The sequence below is a fragment of the Eptesicus fuscus genome, chromosome 4 (assembly GCF_027574615.1).
Source record: "Eptesicus fuscus isolate TK198812 chromosome 4, DD_ASM_mEF_20220401, whole genome shotgun sequence".
In the NCBI taxonomy this organism is placed as follows: Eukaryota; Metazoa; Chordata; class Mammalia; order Chiroptera; family Vespertilionidae; genus Eptesicus; species Eptesicus fuscus.
Genome location: NC_072476.1, coordinates 23,508,733 through 23,530,346, shown reverse-complemented (window position 1 = coordinate 23,530,346; position 21,614 = coordinate 23,508,733). Strand labels below are relative to the sequence as shown.

General features: G+C 44.4%; 1 pseudogene; it reads left to right on the top strand.

Annotated features, from left to right (window-relative positions):
• The first annotated feature begins 1,428 nt into the window (after nt 1–1,428).
• LOC103286281 (28S ribosomal protein S5, mitochondrial-like) overlaps nt 1,429–21,614 on the top strand; it is a 59,306-nt pseudogene continuing 39,120 nt past the window's right edge.

The following is a 21,614-nucleotide window of genomic DNA, read 5'->3' as shown; positions in this document are numbered from 1 at the left end:
TTTGCATACCGATGACATTCTACAAAATGCAGGTGCCTGCCTTTTCACCACGGAGGCCAATTAAATGCTTTACGTTTTAGAAGCAGACTCTTTAAGAAATGCCTGTGAGAACAATTAAGAACACAAAACACAGTAAATGAAACTGGAAGTTATCAAAAGCTACTGAACAAAGTTGAAGAAAATGGCCTGTGGCCAAATGGGAGGAACCGGAGTCCAGGGGATCAGATTACAGACCACGGAAGCCAATAGTCAAAGGTCCCAGTCCCAGCAGAGCCCCTCTGGGGTCAACAGTAAAACAGCGATAATAATAGTACTTGCCTCAGAGGGGGGTTGTTAAGTTGAATGTATTAATATATGTAAAGTAATTAAAACTGTGCCTAGCACTTAAGTGCTCCATGACTGTTGGCTGCTATGATTATAATGATTATTAATATAGTATTATGTATGCTCCAAAATAGCAGGGACCTTTTCCACCTTGTTTTCCCAGCACCCCCCACTTCCTGCACACAAGAGGAAACTCGATAAATGTTTGTTGGATGGTTGAATTAAATGGCAAGCTTAGCTGGTGACAAATTATGATCCTGAGCAGCCTACAGACTGCTGCCAAAGTGCTTTTCACCGCGCCTTCCTTCCCACGCAAAATCTCAGGAGCCCTTTATTACTTCCCATCCTGGTGTGACAGACTCAGGGACCCCCCCACTCAGCTCACCCACTCAGTCTCTCCTGGCCCAGGATCCATCTCCTTCACAACAGATCTGGCCCTGCATGTTGCCCAGCCCCCTTTCAACCTGCACATTCTGGCCCTCCCAGGGCTCCCAGCTGGGATTTTGGAATCTTACAGGCCTGGGTTTAAATCCTGACATTCAAGAGTACTCCTGCTGGAGCAGAGCTAAATGCCTGGTATGCTAATTATCAGAGGAATTCTGCTTGAGGCTTGAGTTTTTGTAAGAAAGTGCCTCTCCAGAAAATATGTACAAAATAATGACTGTTTGTGAAATATATGCAGGAGTCTATATGCAAACCAGACTCCCATCAGCAGTGGTCAATGACCAGGAACAAAGAGATTTAGAGATGTAGAAATCTAAATCTGCCTTTCCTTGAATCCCTGTTGGCACCCAGAGGTCTTTGGTTATCGATCACCTCTTGCCCTGCCCATTCTCTCTTCCCTTGACATAAAAGAAGCCTGAATTCTGGGCTGTCGGAAGATGGGTTTGAGGGACCTCTAAGGCCCCCACCTTCTTGAGCTGGCCCCTTCTCAATCAACAAACCTTTCCTTACTCCAAACTCTGACATCTTGAATATTGGCCTTTTGAAGCATTGGGCACATTGACTTTGAACCAGTAACATTGCTAACCCGTATCCTTGGACCATTTGTCATCTCTCTGACCTCAGTCTCTTCACCTGAAAAGTGTAATAACAATACCCGCTATGGATGTAAATACCTGTAACAAGCCCCAGCACACCATCTGCACACAAAAGGGATGGCCCAATGCTAATGCCTTCCTGGCCTGCTACTTCCACAATATGGTGAGATCTCTAGAGCCCCATAAAAACACTACATGAGCCATTTGGCCAGCAAGAGCCTGGTGATTGAAATCACGGGCATCAAGTCTATTTCTCCAAAAGAGAGCAAAACTTTGTAATAAAACTGAGTTGTGGTGGAATGCTAGGAAAAGCTGTTTGCTGCAGCCTTAACGGGCAAGATATAAAGGGCACATCCTCAGAGGCCAGGGGACAGGTTTATTAATAGGATTAAAGCCTGGGAAGCTGCTGGAGAGTCAGGGTGGCTTATCAGAGTGAAATAGTATGTACTCGCAGATAAGATCACCCACAGAGCAGCCAAGAGGCCACTTCAGAAATAAAAAAATTTTTTAAAAAATGTAATGGGCTACTGGGGTAGGAAATGCCAGTGGTCCCCCAAGCACTGGTCCGTGATCTTCTTCTGCAAAGTTGGCTACATTGGGATCACCAGGGGAGGTTTCCCAATATAGAATCCTGACCCTATCCCTAGTAGTTTCTATTAGAGTGACTGTATGTGGTCCCTGGGAATCTGTTAGCAATTGTTAAAAGGTTCGCAGGTGATGATGCTGAAGAGGCAGCCAAATTTGGATTGAGTTCCCACGCAAGGATTGTTTTATAACTAGTTTAGTAGCAATCCAGACACCTGGATTTATCCATTTATTTATTTAACAAATACTCAATACATGTTTTTGCTAAGAAAGAAACCAGAAGAAAGAATGGTCCCATTCCTCATTGAGCTTACAGTTCACTAGTGGAGATATTGATCAAAGAACCCAACATTCAATCATTCATTCATTCAAAAATTAAGTACCATGATGTGCCAGGCTCTGTGCTAATGACCTGGGATTTTGACTGGGCCCTAAAACTTGGCCCTAAAGCAACCAGAAACTTGGGAGAAAGTCCCATTTTAGATCACAACCTACCCAAGGGAGTATCACTGTTTCTTTTTCAGAATTATGTCCTGAGAGGGGAAAAGAACATTTCTTAAAAATTCAGAGGAAAAAAAATCTGTTTCCTAGATCACAGTCCCTGTGCTTGGCGGAGAGGGTTGCATAATGGAAAGACTGACAGTAGGTTCTCAAGTGATACTAATGAGGCAGAAAAAAAGTGAGTAGAGTAAGAGGGAAAAAATAATAATAGCAGCAGTAATAACATCTATGATATTAAGCACTTATTATGTGGCAGGCACTGATCTCAGTGCCAAACAAACATTAAAAACACACACATGCATAGCGTTTTCATTTGCAACAGGAAGGAGCAGCAAGGATGGCCGTCCTTTGCCAAGGTAATTCCACAATGGCACCAGGGGCTGTAAAAAGCGTTCCTGCCATTTGACCCCGCTCTTTCTTTTCAGACAGAGCATCCTTTGGAACTAGCACAAAAGCTTCGTGCACAAAGACGTGCAGCACTGGCTTATAATGGCTCAAAACCTGCAAACAAACTAAGCGCCCCACAAAGGGGGTTTGCTTCATGCTCTCTGGTGCATCCACAGCACAGAGGAAGGAGGCGGCTCTCTCTGAACTGATAGAGAACCCTTTCCAAGACTAACCACTGAGTGGAAAATGCAAGGTGCAGCAGAGCACACGGTATCTTTTACATCCTATGTCATGTGCATGTATTAACTTTGCAAAAACAATCTGAAGCAATATGCCAAACTACTTGTAGAGTGTAATCCAGTCATCTGTGCAAAGGCAAGAAAAGTTGGGAAAGAATTTGGGGGAAATGTTAACTAGTCTGGGTCAGATAGGACCTCACTGGATTTTTTTTCCCCCCTCACGTTTTCCTGTATTTCTAAATTTAGATTTCTGGCAAAATGAAATATTTTAACACACACACACACACACACACACACACACACACACACGATTTATTTTTAAGAAGAGAAATCATGGGTCCAGGCTAAAGATTTGCTTAGATTTTTGAAACCTTACAGCATATGTAAGAAAGGACTCATGATCAAGAAACAAACATCAGCCCGGCCAGTGTGGCTCCATGGTTGAGTGTCGACCTACAAATCAGGAGGTCATGGTTCCATTCCCAATCAGGGTACATGTCCAGGTTGTGGGCTTGATCCCCAGTAGGGAGCGTGCAGGAGGCAGCTGATCAATGTTTCTCTCTCATCTTTGAAGTTTCAATTTTTTTCTCCAATTGCTGTTCAGATTGAGCTTGTTTCTGTACCTGATCTTCTAACTCACTAATTCGGTCCTCTGCTTTTTGTAGTCTACTGTTGAAACTTTCCATGGTGTTTTTGATTGTAGCTATATCACTTTTCATTTCTTCCTGATTCTTGCATAAGTTGTTGATTTTCTCATCCATCCGATGTATAAATTCCACGACCATTACTCTGAACTCCTTTTCGGTCATGTTGCAAGCTTCAGTTTCACTTATTTCCTTTCTTGGCGACTCCACATTTTCTTTCCTCTGTGAGTTATTTCGTTTCCCCATTCTGGCTATCACCAGAAAGCTCAAGCTTCCGTTTGCGTGGACCTGGGCCGTGTGCTGTGGGGACTTCGCTCCACCCGAGTTTCACTGAAGTGCTCTGACACTAGGACGTGTGGCTGCCTTTGGTTGGTGGGAACCAGACTTGCCCAGGGTCAGTGTCCCCAGTGTTCCGTGTGGTCTCGTGTGCACACTTAGAATCAGGGGCCCTGTCTGCACCACACTGTTGGTATGTGCCGAAAATGAGATCCTTAGCATGTGCCAGGAGTCAGAGTTTCCCTGTGTCTGCACCAAGAATCGAGTGTCAGAGTCTCTGTTGCCTTGTGCGGTTTCTCGTTGAGTGTGTGCATGCACCAACAATTGGGGTCGATGGCTCTTAGTGTGAATGTGCTGTGAGTCAGGGATCCCAGGCAGCTGTGTCCGGTGTGCCAAATTCCCTGAAGTGGAGCTGCGACCTGTGTGTGCTCTCTCTACTGAGCCAAACCGGCTAGGGCGCACACTCTTGATTTCCTGAAGGTGAGCTGGCTCTGTGCACTCTACCGGAATCCCGGAAAGGGGGCGGAGTCCATCCTGCGCGCCAAATTCCCCAAAGGGGAAGCCCCTCTGTGCAAGCACTAAGATTCCCCGAAGGGGGAGCTGTGACCCGCAAGCCAAATTCCCCCAAATTCCCCGAAGGAGAGCCCTCTGTGCGCACTGACAGATTTCCCTGACAGGGAGCTGCTTCTGTCCCACGCGGGCATGCGCGCGCCAAATTCCCTAAGGGGGAGCGCTTCCCTGCGCAAAGCTCTGCAGCTTGGGCCAGGGGTGGGTCTATCAGTTACTATGGCGCTATCCGCGCCTTCGGGGGAGGGGGGGGGGATAGGCTCTTTGACTCACGGAAATCTGCCGGGAAGTCTGGATTCTTGTTGTTCATTGGTCTGAAGCTGTGATAGCAGTTCTCTGTCCCCAGTGGCTGCAGGGTCCTGGTTTGTGTCAGAAGCCAGGATCCGAGTCTCAGGCAGCTCTGTTTCTCAAGATGGCCTGGTCTCCGCGTCCGCACCAGCCGCTGAGAAGTGTCCGCTTTGTGCGCGGGGCTCCGCCTTCTAGGACTGCCCGGTTAGGCAGCCCCTTGGAAGACATGCAGAATCTAACTGACCCTAGCTCATACACACACACACACCACACACGTCTACACTCTCCTCTATGGGTTCCTCACTCACACTCTCTCTCTCCCTACCTTCCTGCCGGTCACCATCTTTTTTCCTACTCTCCTCATCATTGAAGTTTCTATCTCGCTCTCCCTCTCCCTTCTTCTCTAAAACATTTTTTAAAAAACATTTATTTAAAAACATTTATTTAAACATTTATTTAAATATTTTTAAAATATTTATTTAAAAACATTTTTTAAATAAATAAACATCAAAGAATAGCAGAAAATGTCAAGAATATGAATCAGAAAGGCATAAACCCTTGAATAATTTGTCCAAAACCAAAACCCCAAGGGCCCCTCAAAATTAAGTTATAAAGCATCATTCAGAGGTTTTTTGTTTTAGAGTTTAACGTGTATTGGTTAGGACTCTTTTTGTTGCAATTGATGGGAACCCCAACTTAAAATGGATTAAGCAAAAAAATGAGATTTATTGGCTTACAGAATTTTGAAAAAGCTTGGTTCTGGGGCTCACTTGCATCTTATATATATTTTTTATTGATTGATTTTTAGAGAGGGGGAGTGCTCATAGCTGGTGGCTGCTCTATGAGTTGTTAGCATTATCCCAGAAAAAGCCCCAGTGTGGCCAGCAGCCCTGCCTAGTCTCTGCAGCATGCATGTGGCATTACTGTGGACTCCTCTCAGAAACCACGCTTACTGCCCCTTTTATGTATTCTTCTACTAGTCAACAAGTGTTTAAGTGCCTACTATGTGCCAGCTGCCATGCTAGGTGCTCAGAATACACCTGTGAACCAGAGAGACACACAGTGCCCTTCCTGGAAACAAAACCTGGGCTACAAGGATGGTGGGTCTAACGCAGTTCCAGAAATGCATTTACCAAGCACCTTCTGTGCACCAGCCCTTGTGGAGGGTGAGGAGTGTCACAGGGAAATGAGACACGGCCCTGGCTCAGAAGTGCTCATGGACTAGTAGGAGAGACATATCAAAAATTGAGATATGTTATTTTTACTCTTTTATTAGATTTTTATTAACTGAATTTATGGAGCACTTACTATGTGTCAGGCACTACACTAAGCATGTGACAGGCATTAACTCATTTAATCCTCACACAAACACCCTTTGAGGTAGGTACACTGACTCTCCCCATTTCACAGCTGGTGAGTGACGTGGCTGTGGCGCATGCACGCATGCCCAAAGTTCTCTGTCTCTGAGACTCTTTCCTTTTATTCACCATGCTGCTGCATTCTACAGCATCCCCTTCTCCCTCATCAGCAGACTGCTCCAGACCCCGCAGGACCCTACTCTGTTCTCATCAATTTGTGCCTGAGTCTCCAAACGTTGGGGAAAACCCTGACTTGTACTACAGTCTATCAATAGCTTCAAGGACTGAAAATTGTGTCACGTACAACAAAGAATATCAGTTCCCCGGGCACCCAGTAAGACGGAAATGGGTCTGTTAACAGTCTTGTATTCCCCATTCCACTTGGAAGGTTAATATTCAGGGTCAGATTCCTCAAGCTTAAACCCAGGGGCATCAAAGTAATGAGGGGTGCGAGTACTCCAGGAGTTTTGGACTAATGACTTGTGAGCTTCTGTTCAGCCCTGAGCTCCTGTGATTTTGGTCAAAAGAAGTCACGATCATTTAATAGAAAAGGCTAACTGGTCAATATCCCACTATCAATTTATTTTTAGACCAAGCTAAGTCATAATTCTACCCATTATTTTATCCCAGCCCCTCCCTGGCCCTGTCACACTCCCAGTCACTGTCAGCCCTCCCTGGGATGTAAATCTTCTGCAAATGTCTCCCTGCCCTGTAAGATTCCCTAGACAGTTTTGCCTCGACTGCAGATGTGTCAGTATCTATCTCCACAAAAAGGTCTTTCTGCTTACTGAGCTGACAGCTAGGTGGCTCCATCAGGATCCCTCCTTTCCCTGTGCCATCCATCCCTTCCCCACGCTCCTGCTCTCCAACCAGACCCTTCAATTCACTTCAACAATCTTCTCCTGAGCCTCTACTCTGGGCTGGGCACAGGCTAGGCTGGAATAGGAAGGTGAATGGGACCCAGCCCTTGCATAAGATTCATATACTCACAGTCAGAAAGAAAAGGTAAAAGGACTTATAACCAAATCCAAAATAAAAGCATTAATGTGTTTCCCATGCAGTAATAGAAAGAAAAACAAGATAAAGAGGAAGGGTGTTTTTTTTAAATTCCCTGTGGGGTAAGTCGGAGATGACAAAAAGAAGTTTTCACAGATGAGGGTTTTAAAGGTTGAATAGGAGTTTTCCAGGAAGAAAAAGAAAAAGAGAAAACAAATGTAAGAAATTGTGAAAAGGCATGTTGGTGAGTTGGGGGGATGGGAAGAAGAGAAGAGGGTTACACATAATTCAGTCAAGCTTCAGTGTTGAACAGGGAAGAGCAGAGCGGTGAGAAGTGAGCATGAAAAATTGTGGTGGCCCCCAACCATTTTGCTGGCTTCGTTTTGTAAAATGTTTAGGTTTTGAAATAATTTCACACTAACGGGAAAGTTGTAAGATTCATATAAAGAACTCTCATATACCTTTTTCATCTAGTTCCCCAAAACAGTCAAGATTTTCCCACACAAGCTATATCATATATCATCTTCTCTCTCTCTCTCTCTCTCTCTCCCTATATATATATATATAGACTTGTATTATTTTCTGAGCCACTTGAGAGTGAGTTGAGGTCATGATATTCCTTTACACCTAAAAACTTCGTTGTCTATTTTCTAAGACCAAAGTCATTTCCTTGGATAACTACTACATGAAGTCAGAAAATTTATGCTGACTTAATACTATTATCTAATCCATAAACCTTATCCATATTTCACCAATTTTCCCAATAATTTCCTTTGTAACAACAAAAATGTTGACCACCCTATTTTATTACTCTATTAAATTTTTCAATTACAACTGACATTCAATATTATCTTACACTAGTTTCAGGTGCACAGCACAGTGGATAGACAATCATATACTTTACAAAGTGTTTCCCCTGATATTTCCAATACCCCCCGACACCATATAGAGTTATTAAAATATTATTAACTATATTCCCTATGCTGTACTTTACATCCCCGTGACTATTCTGTAACTACCAATTTGTACTTCTTAATCCTGTCCCCTTTGTCACTCAATCCCTCTAACCCCCCTCCCATCTGGCAATCCTCAGTTGGTTCTCTGTATTTATAAGTCTGTTTCTGTTTGTTTATGTGTTTATTTTGTTCTTTAGATTCCACATATAAGTGAAATCATATAATATTTGTCTTCTCTGTCTGATTTATTTTACATTAGCATAATATACTCTGATTATTATGCTTCCATCCAACTTATCACAAGTGGTAAGATTTTTTTCTTTCTTATGGCTGAACAATATTCCATTGTATATATGTACCAAATCTTCTTTATCCAATCATCTCTTACTGAGCACTTAGATTGCTTTCATATCTTGGCAATTATAAATAATGGGGCAATGAACAGGGGTGCATATACTAGTATCTTTTCAAATTAGTATTTTGCATTTCTTCAGACAAATGTGCAGAAGTGGAATTGCTGGGTCATAGGTAGTTCTATTTTTAATTTTTTGAGAAACCTTCATAGGGGCTGCGCCAATTTGCAATCCCACCAACAGTGTGTGTGAGTTCCCTTTTCTCCACATCCTCACCAACACTTATTGTTTGTTGATTTATTGATGATAGCCATTCTGACAGGTGTGAGGTGCATCCCTCTCGTGATTAGTGATGTTGAGCATCTTTTCATATATCTTTTGGCCGTCAGTGTGTCCTCTTTGAAGAAATGTCTACTTAGGTCTTCTGTCCATTTTTAAAATGGATTGTTCTGTGGTTTTGTGTGTGTGTGTGTGTGTGTGTGTGTGTGTGTGTGTGTTTGTTTTGTTTTGTTTTTGGTGTTCAGATATATGCATTCTTTATAAATTTTGGATATTAACCCTTATCTAACCATCCTATTTTAAATTGGAACCCCACTACTCCCAACATGCCCTGGCCCTGTTTTCTTTTTCTTTTTTTAAATAATTCTTTATTGTTGAAAGCATTACATATGTCCCCTTTTTTTCCCCCCATAAATCCCCTCTGGCCCACCCCATTTTCTTTTTTTTCACAGCTCTTTCCACCATCTAACATATAACATAATTTTATTTTTAAATTCTCTCTTCTTCCCACCACCCTACTAGAATGTAAGCCTATAAGGTCAAGATTTGTATCTATGTTGTTCACTGTCCTATCCTCAGCACCCAAAATAGCGTCTGGCACATGATAGTTGTTCGATAAATTTCTTCCCACAACTGCATGGCCAAATTACTGCTCTCCCTCCTTTAAAGTACTTTGCGTTCTTCATACTTTTATATGTATGTAATATACACTGCAAGGGAAAGAGCTATGCCAGAACAGTTAGGCCTTCTCTGAAGGTTAGCCCAAGTAAACTGAATCCCCATGGGGCTGTTCATACAGATGCAAAAGTCTTTGAGGTACAACAGTATCTACTCCTCTGCAAACAGAGTTAGCATCTTTAGATCTAATGGAAAGATTAAAAGAAAACCCCCCAACTGAAAGGTCAATTTATAGATTCAACAGTTAAATCAAGCCATTTCCTTAAGCACATAGGACACAAACCTTGTATTAAATCAAGGACTTAATCTGAGTTAAGCCACCCTGGCTGGGAACCTGAGCTGGAGGCATGTAATACCTGCCAGTCAGCACCAGCTGCTTCAGCTGACAGTGGCCAGACTGGACAACCTTGGACAGTTTCCAGGGGGCTTTGGGGATGCTCACCTTCAAGGTGTAGAGATGGTGGGCTTCTTTCTGTCAGACCTCAACTCTAAGACTCACCCTGGGCTCATGACACTCCAGCCCCACCAGTCTCTTGGTGCTTCTGAAACATGTCAAGGTTGCTTCAAGGTCATTTATACCTGAACTCCACCCAATTTCCCTTTGGACTTTGCTCAAATGTCACCTTCTCGGTGAGAACTTGCCTATTTAATTCTATGAACACCTATCCTCTCTGCTATCCCCCAGTACCCTTTCCTGCATTATCCTTTCCCACAGCACATATCATATAACATACTGCACATTTTACTTAAACATTTACTCTCTTGCCTGCAGTGATATGCAAGATCTATGATGGCAACATCTTGCTTTTTCATTCAATGCTGCCTCCCCAATCACCTAGAACAGTGTGTGATATATATTAGGAACTCAATACCAAATTATTTAACTAATTGTTTAGTTATATGATATATTGATTGATTAATTAATTAAGTGGTTAGTTAATTAACTCCATTCCTGTGGCTAGCCTGGTGTGATCACCTGGCTAATAAACTCCATCAAAGCCTGTGGTTGGTACTTGGGTTACCAAGTCAAATAAGATCCACATAGAAAAACCCTAACCCTGGTGTCTCCAATATCCCACCTGAGTCATTGATGCAGATTAGTACCCTTAGGATAAAGTTCAAATTCTCTGTCCCTAGAGTCCTTATCTCCTGCACCCCCATCCTCAACCACCCCCAATAATTCCTCTACCCTCCAAAGATCTATTTCTTTCTGTTCCTCAAAGTCATTAGGTTCTTCTCACATGCAATGTCTCTCTTCATAGAACAGTCCTCTTCATCATCCCCTACTCTTCCAGCCTGGCCAAGTCCTACTCACCAGGTTCACCTCCTGTCACAACACTCATCACATTCTATGGACATTGTCTCCTTGCAGGTCAGCCAATCTGACTAGACTGTGGGTTCCATGAAGCCAGACCTTTGCCTTCTTCCTCCACACTGTGTCCAATGTCTAGGGCATTGCCCAACTCCAAGTTGAATATTTGCTAATTTGGACAAGTTATCATCCATTTAACAGATGGAGGTTAAGTATAGTATAATGATAAGACCATGACCTTGAAGACATGACCTCTGAGTTCAAATCCCAGCTCTCCATTTAATTGATGTGTAACCTTAAGGAAGTTTCTTAAGCTCAACAGATTTCTTTATCCAATAAATGATGAACATGGTAAATTCATAACCCATTTAGCACTGTTCTCATGGCTGTGAATATGGCAGTAAACAATAGGTCTGTAATGATAGCTAACCCAAGTCCTAAGTGATAAGAAGGATCTGGCTATCTTGAGCACTAAAGGAAGAACATTTGAGGCAAAATAAACATAATGTGTCACAGCATTGAGGCAGGAACAACCTCATAATGTTCAGGGAAGAGAAAAGAAGGCTAGTGGGGCAACTGGCATTCTCAACAGCAAGCCTCCCAGGCCCTTAAGAAGTGTAGGGCCACTTTCCCTGCCTATTTCAGGCTGCTCACTCAAGGCTCCGATCCACCCAGCTTTGCACTCTGAGGCCATCATGGGCTCTGGTGGAGTGCACTGCTTCTCCACCCACAGCTTTCTCATTGCTCCTCAACCGCAGCTGGAATCTCCCTCTGGCTGCCCACCCTGATACTTCCCACTAACCTGGCCTCAGTTCCCTACATCAGTGTCCCCTGGGTGTCACTGTTCACCGGGTTGGCCTGGTTCTCAGGCTGAAAATCTCTAAATCAAAATCAATGGGCACTGGGAGATAAGTAGAATGTGGGGGACCGCAACCCCAGATTTTAATGCCACTGGGATCTAGTTAGGTCAGAGAATGGAACGATTCCATATCCCCATAACCAGATTTCCATCTGCCTCTAACTCTGAATGCTCAACTCTGTGGCCTATACCTTTGGATATTTTACATTTAATTAGTGTCTGCTTCACTCTGGTCCCTTTACAGCACTGATTCTCAACTGGGGGCACTTTTGCTGTCAGAGGACAATGGTCAATGTCTACAAACACCTTTGGTTGTCACAATTAGGGGGAAGGTGCTACTGCTACATTGCCAGGGATGGTGCTAAAAATGCTACATGACCAGGACAGCCTGCCCCCCACACAAATAAGTCAACAGTGTCAAGGTTGAGAAACCCTGATTTAATGGAACCTATGGCTCATACACATAAACATTAAATATATAAAGAGATGCTATTTTGGTTGGCCAATTTAAATTAGTCTGAAAACTTGACTACTATTTTACTGTCAAATTTAATATTCTAACAACCATCTTGTTTTACCCTGTAATTATTAGTGGAGAGGATTATTTGCCTTCTTGAGTAGGCCCTGAGCATTCCTGGTGCTAGGCTGGATTTAGATATCCTAGACCCCAGTTCCCCGGATCATGGGTGCAAGACATCTCCATCAAGTCTTGTTGCGGTGAGAGGGCATCTGCTGTCGGCCAAGTCTCTGTTACCTGGGTCCCGATTTGAGCTGGGCATGTGAAGCTGAGCAGCCATGGGGGCAGGAGATCTCCTTCAGCAGGGGTGAGGGTTCAGGCCCCTACAAACTTGGGGGGGGGGTGAAGGTCTGTGCCCCACCTCTGTTGACCCCCAAGTTCTCTCCTGATGGCCCCTGTGCGACTGTGCCTGTCTTAGGTTGTTCCTTCCCTGAGGAATCTTACCCGTCTCTGGCTAACCAGCCATCCTCCGGGGCCAAGCAGGGTGATGTGAGGTTTAGTTCTGTCTCCTTGGTCGCCTATGCCCCCATGGCCTCCGCGCCCAGCACCTGTCTTGGGATCCCCTCGCCTGCTGGCAGGGTCCCAGCACTGATCACATATCTTGTGGAACCCAGGTTTCTTCTCCAGGGAGGCCCAGCTCACCCCACTGGGCGAGAGACACATCCATGGTACCAGCCATCATGAGGTTTCACCCTTGGCATGAACAGAAGCTCAGGCAATAGCTGTGGACAATTGGATTGTGAGAAGCAGGTCCCTCTTGGCTAAAAGGGTAAGAGGGGCCAATTTAGAATGCTCAGGTGCCTTCCCAGGGGGCCCTCTACATAGTGGAAGGGATTAAACCCTTTCATGTCCTTTTAAAATTGCTGCCAGACATTCAAAGAATTAGTTTGTAAGTTTGTTTGGGGTAATTATATAATATGCTGTTGTAATTCTAAAATATCTAGAGATGTGTTACGTTTGTCTCCAAGCACCAAACAGATGATTCCCCCCACCCCATGGGTGTGAGGAATTATTATATGTAATGGGGGTGATCCAAGTTTGGGAAAATTTTTAATGACAGTGTAGAATAATATCATGTAAGGATATTCTTTGTTCCAGTCCATGGCAATACCCTTTCAAACTGGCTGTCTATTTCTTTTTGTATAGACAAGGTCTTGGTTACATTTTCTGCACTTCTACCACGGGCAAGTAGTGATAGTAATGACACCCTTTCTTTGGTGTCCACACAAGCCAGAAACCTCTCTTTAATTTTACACACAAAGGGGCATTGTTTTGATTTTGTGTCATACAAAAGGGAAGCTGGGTGCTAAAATGTATTTGTATGCAAAGAAATGCAAATTGAAATATTAATGAGATATTTACACCTACTATGCTGACAAAGTTCAAAAAGGACAAGTATTGGCAGGAATGTGGGATGCAGAACCTTCAGGAACAGCTGGTGGGAGTGGACACTGGTATTGCTATTTATCAGAGTAAGAGGCGCAGACCCAATGACCAACGGTTTTGCAAGAAATTCTCACCAGACTCCTTACAAGGACATTTACGAAGATAATCACTGCAACGTTACTGTGGTTGCAGGAAGTCAGAGGCACCAAGGGTGTCCATCACTGGGGAAGAAGGCAAGTAAAGGTGGACGAATGAACACTATGGAATGTTGGAAGTGACATACAGCCGTAGAGATGGACCTACAACTATAATGCGAGGGGGGAGGGTAAGTGAAAAGCAATATGCGGTCATTAGTACAATTTCACACAAATCAATTTTTTTTTAAGTGTACACAATAGGAGAGTACATTGATACAAGCACTTTGGAATATTGTTTGGTAGTATATACTAAAGCCAAATATAAAAACTATGACCCAGCAATTCCATTCCTGGAAGTGCATTCAAGAGAAATGAGTGTGTCACCAAGACACATGTACAAGTATGTTCACAGCAGTTTAATTCATAATATCCCCCAAATATGCAACAGCCAGTTGTTAACAAATAGAGGTATATCCATATAATGGAATACTATATAGCAATGAAGATGGAAAAACCACAACTATATGCAACATGGATGACCTCTTAGACAAAATATTCAGCAAAAGAAACCAGAAACAAAGAGAACATACTAGGTGATTTCTTTAATGAAGTTCAAAATCAGACAAAAGTAATCAATAGTTTTAGAGATCATTACAGTAGTTCCCTCTGAGGATGACAGACTTTAAGAGTCCACAAGGAAGATTCCTACAGTGCTGGAAATGTTCTTCATCTTCATCTCGGTGGTGAGTAAGCAGGGATCTGCACATATATCAAGCTGTCTATGTGAGATTTGTGCTCTTATATTATGACTAAAAATAAAACTTGGAGGGGGCACCCTCAAAAGACACAGGCTCCCCTGACAACACTCAGTGCTGGCAAACACGCAGCACAATTAGAAATTCTCACACATTGCTGATGGGAATGAAGAATGGCTCAGCCACTCTGTAAAATAGTGTGGCAATTTCTTATAAAGTTAAACATACATTTACGATATGGCCCAGTAATCCCACTCCTGAGTGTTCTAAAGAAATGAAAACTTATGCTCACACAAAAACCTGTACATAGATACAGAAATGTGTATAGCAGTGTCATTCATAATCACCAAAAACTGGAGACAATCCAAATATCCTTCAGTGAGAGAGTGGATAAACAAACATCCCTTCCACAGAATACTACTCAGCAAAAAGAGAAAAAGAAACAGCTGACATAGGCAACAACCTGGATGAATCTCAAATGTGTTGTCCTGAGTGAAAGAAGCCAATCGCAAATAATACCATATGAACCCATTTATATGACGTTCCTAAAAAAAAAAAAAAAAATTATAGTGGGGAAGACAGATCAACAGTTGCCAGGGTTTATGAGTGGGAGAGAGTGTGACAATAAAGGAAGAACTAACACAAAGAAGTTCTTTGGGGTGATGAAAGTGTTCAGTATCCTGATTGTGCCGGTAATAGTTACATGAATCTACAATGTGTTAAAATTCATGGATCCATATACCAAAACAAAAAGAGAGAGACAACTGTACTGTATGATAATTTAAGATATAGAATAAGTAAGATATTGATTCAAAGTCATATTCCATCCTATATAATAAAAGCCTAATATGCTAAATGTCAGGTCGTCTGTTCAATCAATCAAAGCATAATATGCTAATAATACGCTAAGGCCGCTCAACTGCTTGCTATGACGTGCACTGACCACTAGGAGGCAGATGCTCAACACAGGAGCTGCCCCAGTGGTCAGTGCACTCCCACAGTGGGAGCACCGCTCGGTAGACTGGGATGAGCGGCTGCTCCCACAGTGGGCCGATCCCCACAGGCCATGCCCCCGACCAGTGCACGAATCCCGTGCACTGGGCCTCTAATATCTATACTAATAAAAGGGTAATATGCTAATTAGACCAGACATCTTTGGGACAACCTTCCAGACGTCCTTCCAGACAAAGCCACAGTGGCAGGGCAGAGGCAGAGATGGTTAGGGGCAATCAGGTTGGCAAGGGAGAGCAGTTATGGGGATCAGGCCAGCAGGAGAGAGCAGTTAGGGGATCAGGCCAGCAGGGGAAAGCAGTTAGGGGGATCAGGCAGGCAGGCAGAGGCAGTTAGGTGTGATCAGGCAGGCAGGGGAGAGAAGTTAGGGGCATCAGGCAGGCAGGCAGAGTGGTTAGAGGCAATCAGGCAGGCAGGCAGTTGAGCGGTTAGGAGCCAGCAGTCCCGGATTGCGAGAGGGATGTTCAACTGCCGGTTTAGGCCCTAAACCAGCAGTCGGACATGAATATTGTGCACTGGGCCTCATATATATATATATATATATATATATATATATATATATATATATATATGAAAGAAATGGCAATTATGTGACATGATAGAGGTGTTAACTAACACCATGGTGATAATAATTTTGTAATGTGTAAGTGCATCAAATTGATGTGTCCTACCTTACCTTACACAATGTTATATGCCAATTATATCTCAACTAGAGGCCCAGTGGGGTTCCTCGGCCTGGCCAACAGGATCGGGCCGAAACTGGCTCCCAATATCCCCTGAGGGACTGCACTGGTGCACGATTGGGGCCAGAGAGGGATGCAGGAGGTTGGCCAGCCAGGGAGGAACCGTGGGAGGGCTCCAGGGTGTGTCTGGCCCATCTCACTCAGTTCCAATCGGCCGGACCCCAGCAGCAAGCTAACCTAATGGTCAGAGCATCTGCCCCCTGGTGGTCAGTGCACGTCATAGCAACTGGTCAACTGGTCAACTGTCTGCTCCCTGGTGGTCAGTGCACGTCATAGTGAGCAGTTGAGCAGCTTTAGCATATCATTAACATATTACGCTTTGATTGGTTGAATGGACGACCCGACACTTAGCATATTAGGCTTTAATTACATAGGATAGGATAGAAAAATAGAAATATACATATGTATATATATATTGCACCAAAAAAATTACACATGCTGCAAGAACATACAAACAAAAAAATATATGTTAAGCACAAAATGGTGGCCCCTTTAGTGAATATGAATGAATGGGAGTGAGGTGTGGGGATAAAAGGAGATGAAACTCACAACAAATAAATAAAACAGTCAGTCAGTGATGTGCTAGGAAGACCAGCACCTAAGACTGAGAGGCAACTGTACTCACTGTAGTTTATGACAAGGACCAGTCAGGGCGAAAGAGCACACCAGCCATGACCGGAGGAATCCATGCACAGGCCTGCAACATTCACCCCTCCATCTCCGGGATCACACTGAACATGCTCTTCCTCCAACAAAACTCAGCGACGTGTGTGCAGTGCTTCTGCCAGGGAAGCCCACTTCAGACTCACAGTGCAGAGGTTTTATTGTGAACTGGTTATGTATGCACAACAACCAGGTGTAACTTTTGAAATTCCAGGCTCCTAAAAAGGAAGCCGGTATTCAATGCCTGCTACGTCAACTCTTTCTTGCACTGGAGCCCTGCATAGACCAATGTTGATGTTTGATGAGCCTGACAGTTCAAAAGAAAAAGTAAAATAAAATCGACACTGTGTGAGCCAAACAAAAGGATGGTTTGATCAGATACAGCCGTGGGCACCTGCTGTGTCTCTGCTCTCAGGGCTGCAACCACAGGGAAGGAGCCCCAGGAGGCAGATTACAGCTACCAGTGACTTGAGGTAGAATAGAGACCCTTCCCCATTTCTTACCTTAAACCAGCACTGCCCTTGGCAAATGATCTGAAAGTATTTTTCTCTCGCTTTGCCTCATTGAGTGACAACCAAAAGTCACACACGCACACATACAGACACAAATCCCTCAGCAAACATTTAAAAATGGAGAAGTGTACAAGGGCAGAAGACAACTCACAGATCTCCTCAGGATGACATAAAGATGGAATGAATCTTACCCTCCTGCGATGACCCTCCCAGCCCCCCAACTCTAAAGCATCTCAGATTAAAATAAGAAATTCTCTAATGTTCACAGTTTCCGCTTTTTAAAGCACTAGGCATGAAAGAGTTTTTGCTCCCTAATGATACCTCTCAGATTTAGCAGGACCTGGGCTCTGTCTAGCTGAGGAATTGCCTTTATGTTCACCACAGACTTCCCTCACCTCAAAGATAAACCCTCAGCAAGAATGAGGAGCCTGCAAAGCCACAGATACTCTGATATTAATTGATCTGCTCTGAGTTGTCAGTTCTTCTGGTCATTATTTAAGCCGTACTATGTGTTAAACAGGCAGGCTCACTAGATTGATGGATGGGTAAATGAATGGGTGGGTGGGTGGGTGGGTGGGTGAGTGGATGGATGGATGGATGGATGGTTGGATGGGTAGATGGATGGATGAGTGGATGGATGGATGGATGGATGGACGGATAGATGGATGGATGGATGGATGGATGGATGGATGGATGATTGAACAGATGGACAGATGGATGGCTAGGTGGATGGATGCAAGGATGGATGGATGGTAGATGGATGGATGAGTGGGTGGATGGATGGATGGATGGATGAGTGGATGAATGGATGAGTGAGTAGATGGATGAGTGGGTGGATGGATGAGTGGATGCATGCATGCATGCATGAGTGGATGCATGGATGAATGCCTGGATGGAGATAGGCAGATATAGACAAAATAGAGATAGATATGAATAGTTCAAAACAGATAGAAGTGATTTATCCATTCATTTAATACATATTTGTTGAGTTATCTACTATGAGCCAGGCACTTTTCTGGGTGCTGAGTCTATGACAGTAACCCAAACATACAAACACTCCCTACCTTCATGGAGCTTGCATTGTAGAAGAGAAGAGACAGACTATAAACAAGTACAACATATAGAATGCTAGTTGGAGTTAAGTACTATGGAGAGAAAAAATAAAAAGAGGGGGCTGGAACTGGCTGGAGGAGTTTAAATTTTAAATAGTAGGGTTAGGGAAGGACTCACTAAGAAAGTGATTTTTTAATAAAGATCTAAAGGAGATTAGAGTACTTGGGTTTAATAATACTTTTTAAATAGATAGACCTAATTACTTGCAGAAAAGCCGGCTAATACCAAAAATACTAAGACATTGAAAAATCACAGAAGTTGTTGTAACACCAATAGGATCTACAGGAGATCACAGAATGTAAATATTTACCATATTTTCCAGCGTCTTAGACAACTTTTTAACCCAGGAAAATCTTCTTTACGCCCAGTCATCTTATACACCGGAAAATACAGTAGTTGTTTGCCAGATGTGGGTTGGAGATGCACAGTATGACTTGGGCACAGTTGGAAGAAACCAAGGGACTATCATGAAGAATGGCCTGCCCAGGACTAAAGTAACCAGGAACTCTATGACACTTGTGTCATAATAATGTAGTAACACGGAAAGACGGAGAGAGGCAGAGAAATAGGTAGAAGTATAAAAGCAACCAGGGCTAATGCAGACACCCTTGGGACATACCAGCTGGGTCAAAAGAAGGAACAAGGACAACGAGGAGGCTGAATTTCCATATATGCATTATGAAAATGCAAATTAGAGGCACCTGAGAATCTCAGGGGATTTTGCACATCTGTGGCTTCTCCCACTGATCCATCACTAGCCACATAAATAAGCCCATACAGACAAAGTCACTCTTCACACTGTCGCCTGTTCTGCATTGCCACAAGGACTGCCTGTGGACTAGAAAGTAGCAATGATCAGTCTTGAGAGTACTTGTGAGTCAAGTACGAATTACAGTGATTCATCCCACCCTGACAGGCACACCCCTTTCTAATCTGACTTTGCTGTTCTTCCCAGTAAGGAGTCTATTTCTCCACCCTCTTGAATCTGAGATGGCCATGTAATTGGCTCTGTCCAATACAATCTCAAGGAAGTGATATTCCAGGAGTTCGAGCCTAAGTCTCAATAGGCCTGCAGACTCTGCCTTCCCTGTCTTGAAATGCTTCCCTGCAGGGTGAGTGCAACTTCCATTTTGCATCCCAGGTGCCTGCTTGCCTCAGCACTGCCCCGCCCTGCACCTGCTCCTCCATAGCCCTGAAAGGCGGCAGGAAGAATCCTGAGAAGGAGGATGGCCCAGTCCTCTGGGTGGGCGGCATGATTGGTGCCATCCGTCCGTTCCTGTGCAGGTGGGCTGACTAATGGCACAGTTAAAGAGAGCCAGCTGCTGCCTTCAGCTCCCTCCTGCAGAGATCCTTAATTACTGGGCTTCACCTGTTGAGTCTCCTTAAGCGACATGTGTGTTTTTTAAGTTGGCAAACAATTCATTAGGAAATGCCGGCATCTTAGAGGAGGGATGGATGGTAGATGGATGGATTAAGTTCAGAACAATTAAGTTCAGAACCTCACTGCTTCCGCTGGGTAAGAGCAGGCCAAGGAGGCCCTGCTTTTATCTGAATGCCACCCAGACTAAAAAAGATGGCAGGGACTCAGAAGCCCATGGGGAGGGGCCGTGAGGTCAGGCCATGCCCTTCTTAGTCTGCCTCCATCCTTGAGCATCCTCCAGAGTCCCCCCTTTAGCTCAGCAGCCTTGTAATGACAGCGCTGTACAGGCATTCAGGGACTGCCCCCACAGGGCCAAAACTGCTCGAGCATTTTGTTAAATAAATAAAAGCCTTGCGAAAGGCTAGCCTAAAGTTATTAATAGATATTGTGGCCTAAAATAATGTCTTAAAGTATTAGAACACAGGTCCTCAGACAGTGTTCTCAACCCTCACATTAGGAAAGATTCTTTTTAAACTCAGGTGCCCAGACTCCAGATTCAGATTTAGTTGGTCTGGGTGTGTCTCCCACCCCTGCCCTCCTCCCCCCAGCATCAGGAATTGTGTAAATCTCTCGTGGCAACTCTGATGTGCAGCCAGGAATGAAAACCACACCAGCAGTTTGTATTGCACTTTGATAGATTACAAAGTACTTTCTAAAGGATGGGCCCTGGGTCTCGTCACTGCATCATCCACACCATGCACAGTGCCTGGCACAGAGTTTGTCACCAATACATGTTATGTGAATAAAAATAACATCACTTGATTATCTTATGGTTTTTTTTCAATTATTTACCTTACACATGTGTCCATGCACATGTTAAACCTATCTAATAAAAGAGTAATATGCAAATTGACCATCACTCCATCACACAAGATTGCTGCCCCCATGTGATCAAAGATGGCTGTCCCCATGTGGACCCAAGATGGCCACCACAAGATGGCCAGCAGGGGAGGGCAGTTGGGAGGGACCAGGCCTGCAGGGGAGGGCAGTTAGGGGTGACCAGGCTGGCAGAGGAGGGAAATTGGGGGTGACCAGGCCTGCAGGGAAGGGCAGTTGGGGGGGACCCAGGCCTGCAGGGGAGAGCAGTTGGGGGGGACCAGGCCTGCAGGGGAGGGCAGTTAGGGGTGACCAGGCCTGCAGGTGAGGGCAGTTAGGGTTGACCAGGCCTGCAGGGGAGGGTAGTTAGGGGCAAACAGGCTGGCAGTGGAGCAGTTAGGCATTAATCAGACTGGCAGGGGAGTAGTTAGGGGGTGATCAGGCTGGCAGGCAGAAGCGGTTAGGGGCAATCAGGAAGGCAGGCAGGCGAGCAGTTGGGAGCCAGCAGTCCTGGATGGTGAAAGGGATGTCCGACTGCCCGACTAAACGGGCAGTCGGACATCCCTCGAGGGATCCCAGATTGGAGAGGGTGCAGGCTGGGCTGAGGGACACACACCCTCATGCACGAATTTCGTGCACCAGGCCTCTAGTCTATATATAAAAGGCTAATATGCTAAGTGTCCCTCCTACCGTGAGACCAGTCGCTATGATGCACACTGACCATCAGGAGGCAGACGCTCAACACAGTGACTTGGCACCGGCGATTCTTGGGTGATGCACCCCAAAACCAGAGAGGAGGGAGCCCAATTCCTCGCAGGGCCAAGCAATTCCACCTTCGGCCATGGGTTATGTTGTTGCTGGGGCACTGTCAGCCCCGAATCTGGTTTACTGCACACTTG